The sequence below is a fragment of the Pavona decussata genome, unplaced genomic scaffold (genome assembly GCF_977016875.1).
Source record: "Pavona decussata unplaced genomic scaffold, jaPavDecu1.1 SCAFFOLD_193, whole genome shotgun sequence".
Taxonomy (NCBI): Eukaryota; Metazoa; Cnidaria; class Anthozoa; order Scleractinia; family Agariciidae; genus Pavona; species Pavona decussata.
The window spans coordinates 746,806-759,247 of NW_028145602.1; the positions used below are offsets into that span (position 1 = coordinate 746,806).

Sequence of the window (12,442 nt, forward strand, 5' to 3'; positions counted from 1 at the left end):
AAGAGCCTGAAGGATATGTTGCGCACAAATACGTAATGTTGTAAAGGAGTTGCGTGAAAAAAATGAGCAAACATATAAATGTTAGGTTGAAGTGAACATAAGCAATAACTATATATGACGAACTTTTGCCTAAGCAATCCACTGAAAACTTATCTTCGACCCTCGGCTGATCAAGTCATCATTTCTAGCTAAGCCCAACACTTGTACTGAATTACAACTGGCATTATGCATTGCAACGAACGGTTTGCGCAATGACTTACACTTAGCTGATGCAGTGCTAATGAGGATGTCAGCGAAGGTGATGTAGCCTTTGTTAGTCAGTTAGTTGTCTTTATGGAAATATTGAAAATAATTGAAGGTGTGGCCTCTACGAAGCAAAAATTATAAATAGACTTTGAAGTACCTTCTGCAGGTGACCAGATAGGCGTGCCTGAATTTGTAATTGGAACGAAATTTATGGCAAAGTTTCCCACGAATCACAACCAGCTATATGTTGTATCCTGTTGCGCAATTTACGCAAGTTTCCTACCGTCGGTAGTTAATTTTTTTCGGTGAAAAAATACTGACAAAAGAACCTCAATCTTGATAGTTAATTCAAAATTGTTTGGCAAACTCGTTAGAACAGATTAGTTTTACCTCGGCTGTTTCACTTTATAACAGTGATGTAATAATAGCAGAAATAAACTGCAACATTAGGTTTTTAAATTCTCGAGATCGCTTTTACATCTTGAGATAATCGGTTCCCTTTTTATAGTTACTACAATCTAGAGGAATGGCATCCTTCTTAAACAGGACTTTTCTATTCCTTATATTCCTATTGAAAATGTCAAAGAAAAGTTCTCGGTAAATAACTGTGAACTCTCTTTTACTAAAAATAAATCCTCTTTTTTTAAGAAACACCTGTTCATGACCCACCCTCTACTCTCCCTTCAATAATACGAGGCCTTGTGTAGCACAGTCATAGCCAAAGCTAGAGAAATGTTGAAATGTTTGCCACTTATTGCTACTCTGTTAGGGAACCTAAGTTTTACAAGCCCCGTGGTTTCTATTAGGTCCCCTCGCCACTTCTCTTCTATCTCTTGCATTTTATTCGCTATAACTTTGTAATCATTTGTAACCATTGTAATCATTGCAATTATTGTAATTTATTGATCGTGGCAAATAAACTGAATAAAAATTGAAAATGACAGTAACTGCCACAAAAGAGACAGGTATTGATGAGCTCTACAGACCATATGGAGGGTTTTCATGGCTGCCACATTGGAGACACAAGACAAAAGCTTGAGAAATAAATTTTTCTTTCATGCAAATATTTTTATTGTTTTTTTTTTTTTTGTATTTATCCGACAATCTAAAACAAGCCTGAGAGTCACGACAATGCCGTAAAACCAGCCTTGTTTCGGCTCTTTGCCGCGTAGGAATGCACATTCATCAATTCACTTGTGTCGAAAATAAGGCTGGTTCCAGGCGAGCAAGGTTTCCACGACAAATTCTATATTTTCTACCTTGGCTCCAGAAGCCCGATGTCTAAATGATCAAAAGGAGCGTGTCGCAGCCGGGGTTCCTTACTCGCGACAAATGCCCTCTGGCAGAAAATCATCAGAAAATTTACCGCCTTAAATTACTGAGGTACGTATAGCCCTTATATTACCCGGGTAAATTAAAACATTAACTGTTTTAGCAAGGAAAAAATCATGTTTTCCTGGGGTGGTGTAACCATGACTATTGCCACCATTCACTGTTAGCTGAGAATAAATACTCCCGGCCAAGGAACCCAAAACGCCGGAACTGAAGTGAGAAAATAAAAAGACTGAAAAACTTTCGTATTTCCGATCATACTGAGACAAACCCGCAAACTTTATCAACTAACGGATGCCAAAAAATTAACCCCATTCCACAGTTAATTTAAAGAAATAGTTGCAGATAGTCGTGGTACGTATTCAAGGAAGACGGGTCCCTATGTGCTAACAATGGAGGATGTTCCCTTACTAGTTAAATAAAAGTCTCAGCTTGCCGGTTTGAAACAGGCTAAAGGATATGTTGCACACAAATGCGTCAGTAATATTGCAAAGGAGTTGCGTAAAAAAAACTGAGCAAACACATAAATGTTAGGTCGAAGTGAACATAAGTAATAACTATATATGAGGAACTTTTGCGTAGTTAATCCACTGAGAACTTATCTTCGACCCTCGGCTGATCAAGTCATCATTTCTAGCTGAGCGCAACACTAAATTACAACTGGTATCATGCATTGAAACGAACGGTTTGCACAATGACTTACACTTAGCTGATGCCGTGGTAATGAGGATATCAGCGAAGGTGATGCAGCCTTAGTTAGTCATTTAGTTGTCTTCATGAAAAATTTGAAATAATCCAAGGTATGGCCTCTGCGAAGCCAAAACTTCAGTTAGACTTTAAAGTACCTTCTGCAGGTGGCAAGATAGGCGTGCCTGAATTTGAAATTGGAACGGACTTCATGACAAAGTTTCCTACGAATCACAACTAGCTACATGTTGTATCCTGTTGCACAATTTAGGCAAGTTTCCTACCACCGGTAGTTAATTTTATTCGGTAAAAAAATAATGACAGAACAACCTCAGTCTTCATAGTTAATTCCAATTTTTTCGCAAACTCGATGGAAACAGTTAAGTTTAACCTCGGCTGTTTCACTTTATAACAGTGATGTAATAATAGCAGAAATAAACTGCAACATTTGGTTTTTAAACTCTCGAGATCACTTTTACGTCTTGAGATAATCGGTTCCCTCTTTATAGTTACTACAATCTAGAGGCTTGGCATCCTTTTTAAACAGGACTTTTCTATTCCTTATATTCCTATTTCAAATGTCAAAGAAAAGTTCTGCAAATAACTATGAACTCTTTTTTATTAAAAAATATATCCTCTTTCTAAGAAACACCTGTTCGTGACCCACCCTCTACTCTCCCGTCAATAATACGAGGTCTTGTGTAGCACAGTAAAGGCCAAAGCTAGAGAAATGTTGAAATGTTTGCCACTTATTGCTACTCTGGTAAGGAACCTAAGTTTTACAAGCCCCGTGGTTTTTATTAGGTCCCCTCGCCACTTCTTTTCTATCTCTTGCATTTTATTCACTATAACTTTGTAATCATTTCTGACCATTGTAATCATTGTAATTATTGTAATTTATTAATCATTGTAACTAGTGTGTGGCAAATAAACTAAATAAAAATTGAAAATGACAGTAACTGCCACAAAAGAGGCAGGTATTAATGAGCTCTATAGGCCATATGGAGGGTTTTCATGGCTGCCATATATATTGGAGACCCAAAACAAAAACTTAAGAAACAAGTTTTAGTTTTGTGCAAATAGTTTTATTGTTCTATATTCGGTATTTATCCGACAATTTAAAACAAGCCTGAGAGTCACGGCAATGCCGTAAAACCAGCCTTGTTTTGGCTCTTTTCCGCGTAGGAATGCACATTCATCAATCCACTCGTGTCGAAAATAAGGCTAGTTCCAGGCGAGCAAGGTTTCCACGACAAATTCTATATTTTCTACCTTGGCTCCAGAACCCGATGTCTAAATGATCAAAAGGAGCGTGGCGCAGCCGCGGTTCTCTCACTCGCGAAAATTACCCTCTGGCAGAAAATCAGCCAGAAAACTTACCGCCTTAAATTACTCGGGTACGTGTAGCCCTTATATTACCCGGGTAAATTAAAACACCAACTATTTTACTAAAGGAAAAATCATGTTTATCTAGGGTGGAGTAACCATATTCATTGCCACCATTCACTGTTAACTGAAAATAAATACTCCCAGCCAAGGAACCTAAAACACCTTAATGCCGGCTGAAAATTAAAAATACTGAAAAACTTCCATATTTGGATTATACTGAGACAAACCAAACTGTCTCGACAAACGGAAGACCAAAAATTAACCCCATTCCATAGTTAATTTAAAGAAATAGTTGCAGATAGTCGTGGTACGTATTCAAGGAAGACGGGTTCCTATGGGCCGAAAATGGAGGATATTCACTCACTAATTAATAAAAGTCTCAGCTTGCCGGTTTGAAAGAGCCTGAAGGATATGTTGCGCACAAATACGTGATGTTGCAAAGGAGTTGCGTAAAAAAATGAGCAATCATCAATCATATAAATGATAGGTCGAAGTGAACATAAGCAATAACTATATATAAGCAACTTTTGCGGAAGCAATCCACTGAAAACTTATCTTTGACCCTCGGCTGATCAAGTCATCATTTCTAGCTGAGCGTAACACTGAATTACAACTGGCATCATGCATTGCAACGAGCGGTTTGCACAATGACTTACACTTAGCTGATGCAGTGCTAATGTGGATGTCAGCGAAGGTGATGTAGCCTTTGTTAGTCAGTTAGTTGCCTTCATGAAAAACTTGAAAATAATTCAAGGTGTGGCCTCTACGAAGCAAAAGCTATAGTTAGACTTTGAAGTACCTTCTGCAGGTGACTAGGTGGGCGTGCCTGAATTTGCAATTGAAACGGAATTTATTACAAAGTTTCCTACCAATCACAACCAGCTATATGTTGTACTCTTTTGCGCAATTTACGCAAGTTTCCTACCGTCGGTAGTTAAATTTTTTTGGTGGAAAAATAATGGCAGAAGAACCTCAGTCTTAAAATCTTATTAAAAATTTTTTTGGCAAACTCGTTAGAACAGTTTAGTTTTACCTCGGCTGTTTCACTATATAACAGTGATAAAGAAATAAACTGCAACATTTGGCTTTGAAACTCTCGAGATCACTTTTACGTCTTGAGATAATCGGTTCCCTTTTTATAGTTATTACAATCTAGAGGAATGGCATCCTTCTTAAACAGGACTTTTCTATTTCTTATATTCCTATTGAAAATGACAAAGAAAAGTTCTGTAAATAACTATGAACTCTTTTTTATTAAAAATATATCTTCTTTCCAAGAAACACCTGTTCGTGAGCCACCCTCTACTCTCCCGTCAATAATACGAGGCCTTGTGTAGCAAAATCAAAGCCAAAGCTAGAGAAATGTTGAAATGTTTGCCACTTATTGCTACTCTGGTAGGGAACCTAAGTTTTACAAGCCCCGTGGTTTTCATTAAGTCCCCTCGCCACTTCTTTTCTATGTCTTGCATTTTATTCACTATAACTTTGTAATCATTTGTAACCATTGTAATCATTGTAATTATTGTAATTTATTAATCGTGGCAAATAAACTAAATAAAAATTGAAAATGACAGTAACTGCCACAAAAAAAACAGGTATTAATGAGCTCTACGGACCATATATGGAGGGTTTTCATGGCTGCCATATTGGAGACACAAGACCAAAGCTTAAGAAATAAATTTTTCTTTTGTGCAAATATTTTTATTGTTCTATTTTTGGTATTTAACCGACAACCTAAAACAAGCCTGAGAGTCACGACAATCCCGTAAAGCCAGCCTTATTTCGGCTCTTTGCCGCATAGGAATGCACATTCATCAATCCACTCGTGTTGAAAATAAGGCTAGTTCTAGGCGAGCAAGGTTTCCATGACAAATTCTTTATTTTCTACCATGGCCCTCGAAGCCCGATGTCTCAATAATCAAATGAGCGTGGCGCAGCCGCGGTTCCTTACTCGCGAAAATAAACCCTCTAGCAGAAAATCACCCAGAAAACTTACCGCCTTAAATTACTCGGGTACGTGTAGCTTTTATATTACCCGGGTAAATTAAAACCCCAACTCTTTTACCAAGGGGAAAATCATGTTTATCTGGGGTGGAGTAACCATAACCATTGCCACCATTCACTGTTAACTGAAAATAAATACTCCCGGCCAAGGAACCTAAAACACCTTAATGCCGGCTGAAAATTAAAAATACTGAAAAACTTCCATATTTGGATTTTACTGAGACAAACCAAACTCTCTGAGACTCGACAAACGGATGACAAACAATTAACCCCATTCCATAGTTAATTTAAACAAATATTTGCAGATAGTCGTGGTACGTATTCAAGGAAGACGTGTTTCTATGTGTCGACAATAAAGGATGTTTCCTTACTAGGTAAATAAAAGTCTCAGCTTCCCGGTTTGAAAGAGCCTGAAGGATATGTTGCGCACAAATACGTAATGTTGTAAAGGAGTTGCGTGAAAAAATGAGGAAACATATAAATGTTAGGTTGAAGTGAACATAAGCAATAACTATATATGACGAACTTTTGCGGAAGCAATCCACTGAAAACTTATCTTCGACCCTCGGCTGATCAAGCCATCATTTCTAGCTAAGCCCAACACTTGTACTGAATTACAACTGGCATCATTCATTGCAACGAACGGTTTGCACAATCACTTACACTTAGCTGATGCGGTGCTGATGAGGATGTCAGCGAAGGTGATGTAGCCTTTGTTAGTCAGTAAGTTGTCTTTATGGAAATATTGAAAATAATTCAAGGTGTGGCCTCTACGAAGCAAAACCTATAAATAGACTTTGAAGTACCTTCTGCAGGTGACCAGATAGGCGTGCCTGAATTTGTAATTGGAACGGAATTTATGACAAAGTTTCCTACGAATCACAACCAGCTATATGTTGTATCCTGTTGCGCAATTTACGCAAGTTTCCCACCGTCGGTAGTTAATTTTTTTCGGTGAAAAAATACTGACAAAAGAACCTCAATCTTAATAGTTAATTCAAAATTTTTTTGGCAAACTCATTAGAACAGTTTAGTTTTACCTCGGCTGTTTCACTTTATAACACTGATGTAATAATAGCAGAAATAAACTGCAACATTAGGTTTTTAAACTCTCGAGATCACTTTTACGTCTTGAGATAATCGGCTCCCTTTTTATAGTTATCACAATCTAGAGGAATGGCATCCTTCTCAAACAGGACTTTTCTATTCCTTATATTCCTATTTCAAAAGTCAAAGAAAAGTTCTGTAATTAACTGTGAACTCTTTTTTATTAAAAAAAATCCTCTTTCTAAGAAACACCTGTTTGTGAGCCACCCTCTAATCTCCTGTCAATAATACGAGGCCTTGTGTAGCACAGTCGAAGCCAAAGCAAGAGAAATGTTGAAATGTTTGTTGTTATTGCTACTATTGAAAATGACAGTAACTGCCACAAAAGAGACACACCATATGGAGGGTTTTTATGGCTGCCATATTGGAGACACAAAACAAAAACTTAAGAAATAAATTTTAGTTTTGTGCAAATATTTTTATTGTTCAATTTTTTTATTTATCCGACAACCTAAAATAAGCCTGAGAGTCACGACAATGCCGTAAAACCAGCCTTGTTTCGGCTATTGGCCGCGTGCGAATGCACATTCATCAATCCACTCGTGTCGAAAATAAGGCTGGTTCTAGGCGAGCAAGGTTTTCATGACAAATTCTATATTTTCTATCTTGGCTCCAGAAGCCCGATGTCTAAATGATCAAATGAGCGAGGCGCAGCAGCGGTTCCTTACTCGCGAAAAATACCCTCTGGCAGAAAGTCACCCAGGAAATTTACCGCTTTAAATCTCTCGGGTACGTGTAGCCCTTATATTACCTGGGTAAATTAAAACACCAACTATTTTACCAAGGGAAAAATCATGTTTACCTGGGGTGGAGTAACCATAACCATTGCCACCATTCACTGTTAGCTGAAAATAAATTTCACCGGCCAAGGAACCTTAAACACCTTAATGCCGGCTGAAAAATAAAAATGCTGAAAAACTTCCAGATTTCCGATTATACTGAGACGAACCAAACTCTCTCGACATACGGATGAGAAAAATTTAACCCCATTCCATAGTTAATTTTAAAAGATAGTTGAAGATGGTCGTGGTAATTATTCAAGGAAGACGTGCTCCTATGTGCCGACAATGGAGGATGTTCCCTTACTAATTTAAGTCTCAGCTTGCCGATTTGAAACAGGCTGAAGGATATGTTGCGCACAAATACGCAATGTTGCAAAGGAGTTGCTTGTAAAAAAAAAATGAGCTACATAAATGTTAAGTTAAAGTGAACATAAGCAATAGCTATTTATAAGCAAGTATTGCGTAGGTAATCCACTGAGAACTTATCTCGACCCTCGGCTGATCAAGTCATCATTTCTAGCTGAGCGCAACACTGAATTACAACTGGCATCATGCATTGAAACGAACAGTTTGCACAATGACTTACACTTAGCTGATGCGGTGCTGATGAGGATGTCAGCGAAGGTGATGTAGCCTTAGTTAGTCAGTTAGTTGCCTTCATGGAAAAATTAAAAATAATCCAAGGTGTGGCCTCTGCGAAGCCAAAACTCGTTAGATTTTAAAATACCATCTGCAGGTGACCACATAGGCGTGCTTGAATTTGCAATTGGAACAGAATTTATTTCAAGCAGCGACACTTTCGCGTGGTATATAATTGGATACCTTTCTAGTTGCTATCAAATAACAGGGCAAATAAAAGTAAATAGTATACCGTTTTGTAAGCACGTTCCTCTACGATTAAAAACGTTCCTAAAGTTTATTACCAAAACTTTTTTACATTTTAGTTATAGCTCATTCCTTGCTCTATTATAGGAATGTAAAATTTAACGTAGACTTCCTGCTTAATACTGCCACAACAGTGATGAATGAAATATTGTAATACTTGTTTATTTTGGACAAATAAAGAAATAAATAAAATTTCAGCTGTAAAAAAGAGATTATATGTTGCGCTATCCATTGATGCTAACGGGTCTGCATCATGTTATTCTGAACAACACCACAGGCAGCCCAAGTTTGCGTCACTGGAGAGCGTGTAGTAATTAACTATTACATGCTCTCTAGTGACGCGATCTTGGCCTGCCTATGAAAACACAACAGAGATCTGGCGATCTCTGAACTTGGAACAGTGGCAAACAGTGAATGAGCCATTTACTTCAGCTGTTCTACAAGTATCATAAGAACAGACTTGTCGAGCGTTCTTCACAAATGCTTGTTCAATGTCCGTGTTCTTGGCGTTACTTTTTTCAGCAACCTTCCACCAAAGAGGCCTCAAACCATTTAACACCACGAACAACAAACCCAACACGTCCATCAAAACAGCAATCCCGGGCCACAGAGAAGCTTTTCCAAGAAGCGCTAAAATCACGATGGCTACCTTGACAACCACAGAGAAGATGATGTTTTTAGCCACTACACGGTAACAGAAGCGACCAAGTTCAACCAGTTCTGAAATTTTGGCCAAGTTGTTACTCACCAGAGCTACGTCCGCAGCCTTTACTGCTAAAGCTGTTCCTCCAGCGCCCATTGCAATCCCAACATTCGCCGCAGCAAGAGCTTGACCATCGTTGACGCCATCACCGACCATACCCACAATGCTCTTTTTGCTATTACTTGATCTGGTAGCATTGTTGCGGCGGCATGAACAACAAAACATCTTCTGGGCTGATCACTATTAAACTTCGCGTCACCAGTGCTTTGATCCAGCTTAGCTTGTCCCGCAGTTTCATTTCAGCAATGCATTCGTCCAAGCCTAATTTACCCTTCTCGGCCATGGCTGTCCGCGTGCTGTAACCTGTGATCATAGCAGACTGGACACAAAGTTTCCTCAGCCAATCAAGAGTGGAAAAGCTGTTCGGTCTGATCTTATCAGCAAGAGCGATCATCAATGCCAGTTTACCGTCTACACACACGAAGAGAACCGTCTTACTCTCGTTGCACCACATGATGCACTTGTCTTTCATGTATTTGTTCAGTATATTGTCGGCGATGTGATGAAGAAATTCATATAGTTGCCAATCTGGACCAGATGACCATTAACCTAACCGGAAATGCCTTGGCCTTCGTGAAGCTCAAACCGTGACACTTTCGGTAAACTGTCGCTCTGCGAATAAGCCATTTCGGTGACACAACCAACAAACTCTCTTGCTATGGCTACCGCATGATGGTGACTGAAAAGGGTATTTTTTTCCAGGAACTTAGAAAATACATAAACTGACATTCGCTCTTGTGCAGAACACCTAACAAAAAAGAGAGTCAGCTTATTCCTTTCCATTTATTTTGGTGCAGAACGTTTTAAAAAAGCGTGGAAATCGATAATCACCGCCGAAAAATATATTTTACGCATTATAAAACAAGAATTTCCCATTTCAATTCCCCATTCCCCATTCCCCGTTCTTCGTTTTAGTAAAATTCCTTGAAATACGTGACTCGCAAAACCTCGCGAAGCTAGGGCTGGGTGGAAAGCCCTCTTTACTCGTATTGAAGCATCAAATGAGGAGATTCAAAGGTTTCTAAACAAAGCAGCAATTTTGATGAGCATGGTCTTTTCGTAGTTCCACAGGCTCGTTTGCGGTTAAAATCTATTTCTGACACGACGAAATGTACAACGGGCGTGCAGCGGTGTCGTGTTCGATGAATATATCTCCCACAGAAATTATTTTAACGCGGACTCAAAACGTGTAATTTCTTCAATGCAATCTTTCACAGAAAAGGTTTCTGGAAGAAAGGGAAAAGATTTTGCAGAGATATTTCCATCCAGTGAAATTTAATCTGGCACTGAACGGAAAACTTTCCCGATGTAGCAAATTTCTGTCTGATGCCAGCATGTCTCCCAACCTGTGGCTGTCTGGCAGCCTTCCCTTTGTCTGACGTCATTCATACTTTGTTTGCGCACTGTTTCCAGGCAGCAGCACAGATATCTTCAAAGATATATAAATATTTAACAATTATTCCACGAGTGCGCGTTAGATATGAGTTGATGGATAGCCAACGAGCCGCGTAGCGCCGAGTTGGCTATAATCATCTCATATACAACAAGCGCGAGTGGAATAATTGTTTTATTAAAAACAATTTAAGAGCAACCAGACAAAGTCAAATTGTGGTAAGAACATCAGTGACCCTCTCGGCTGCGCCTCGTGTGCCACTTTTTTGTTCTTACCACATTTTGACGTCATCTGTGATCTATTACTGAACAGACGCACGGCAACATGGAATCTATTCGTTGATATATATTTTCCGCTCGAGTTCGCGCGGCTTAGCTGCCGAGCGCTGGCCTTCGGCCCGACAAATTTATTAACCTCGCTACGTGAGGGCCTTCGGCCCTCGCTTCGCCAGAAATGATCATACTTTAGTGGTTTGGGATATGGCTCCTGGGGTCACTATTTCAGGTGGTCCGATACTATTTATCTGCGTAAGGGACGACTGCACGTTTCAATTCAAATTTTCGACCGCTCAGCTGCATTCGATTCAGCCGAGTTATTTCAGGCGCTGAAAAAGGAATGTTTGAAGTTTATCAAAAGCATACTTTTATATTGAGATCGATACGAATTTACGGAAATTTTCAGCAATTTTCTCGAACATGGTTTTCAAAGAAAATGCGTATTATTGGGCAAATTAAAAGAAGTATTTCCTTCATGTTACTCAGAACAGGTGTTGAAACCTCAAAGATTTCAGGGACCAAGTTTCAAATAAATCGGCTCCACAACAACTTTCATAGCAAACGGTGATTTAAACTGTTACCAGAATATTATGTACACGCATTTAGCCATAATTACTACGATAAGGATTAAAGCAACAAAGAATCGCACTTACCAGTAACTTATGTATCACAGTCACAGCGATTAGGAATGGTTTCGGCGACAATATGAGGTGACGGGAGGGCACGCCTTGCAGGTCACAATTATAGCAACTGCGTTGTTTTACAAGTCTCGTTTAATTTTTTGCTCTTTTTGTCTTATTTTGTAACACCGTCGTGAGCACCCATAAAACAGTCGATAACAAAGCACCAGACCAAGTTTTGGTGTTCAGAAAAAAGGCAGATAATTTGGGTCACTTGCGAGCTCTGAAGCAAACTCCTCTGAAAACCGTTTTGTTGAGAAAACAAATCAATATCACACCTGCTGTTTTGTAATTCTGCACGGGAAGATTTGTCGGATCTGCCTCTTGGGAGTGCACCTTGCAAAAAAATTTGAATAAAGGGATAAATTAATAGCCCTTTTCACTGTTATCTCTGCTAATTTGAATTACAATGAAATCTAGCATGTATGTGAGGCAATTTCGGGCTATTTTGTAGTTTTAGTCCGAAATTGTCTCACATCCACGTTGGATAACATTGCAATGCAAATGAGAAATATCAACCATGAAAAGGGTTATTGGATTAGCCTTTGGTTTGAATGTTTGAAGGGAATTTACTTTATACCATCTTCTCTTGCTTTACACCCTTTAGTAACGCCTGTAGCTGTATGCAGTGGAACCTCTATTTAATGAACTCGCTGGGGACCGGCCAAATTTCAGGGGCACCCAATGGGAGTTTTCTCTCAGATCCTTTGAAACTCTATTTTAGGCTTTCTGGAGTGCCTTTAAAGCTCTGTAGATTCCTTTACAGCTGCGCTGTAATATTTTTATCTGTTCGGTCATTCTAGGGGAACTTGAGTCTTTTCGAAATTACTAGGGCATTTTTGTCCATTTCCCAAAAAACTTAGGTCTTATTTCGTTTCCGAAAATCTTAGCTGACCTTT

General features: G+C 39.0%; 2 protein-coding genes across 2 annotated transcripts in view; both read right to left on the reverse strand.

Annotated features, from left to right (window-relative positions):
* Positions 1-12,442, reverse strand: part of LOC146461899 (uncharacterized) — a 115,282-nt gene that overhangs the window by 66,456 nt on the left and 36,384 nt on the right. The gene's annotated exons all lie outside the window — the stretch shown is intronic.
* The window catches only part of LOC146461900 (uncharacterized), an 84,435-nt gene that overhangs the window by 63,306 nt on the left and 8,687 nt on the right, over positions 1-12,442 (reverse strand). The gene's annotated exons all lie outside the window — the stretch shown is intronic.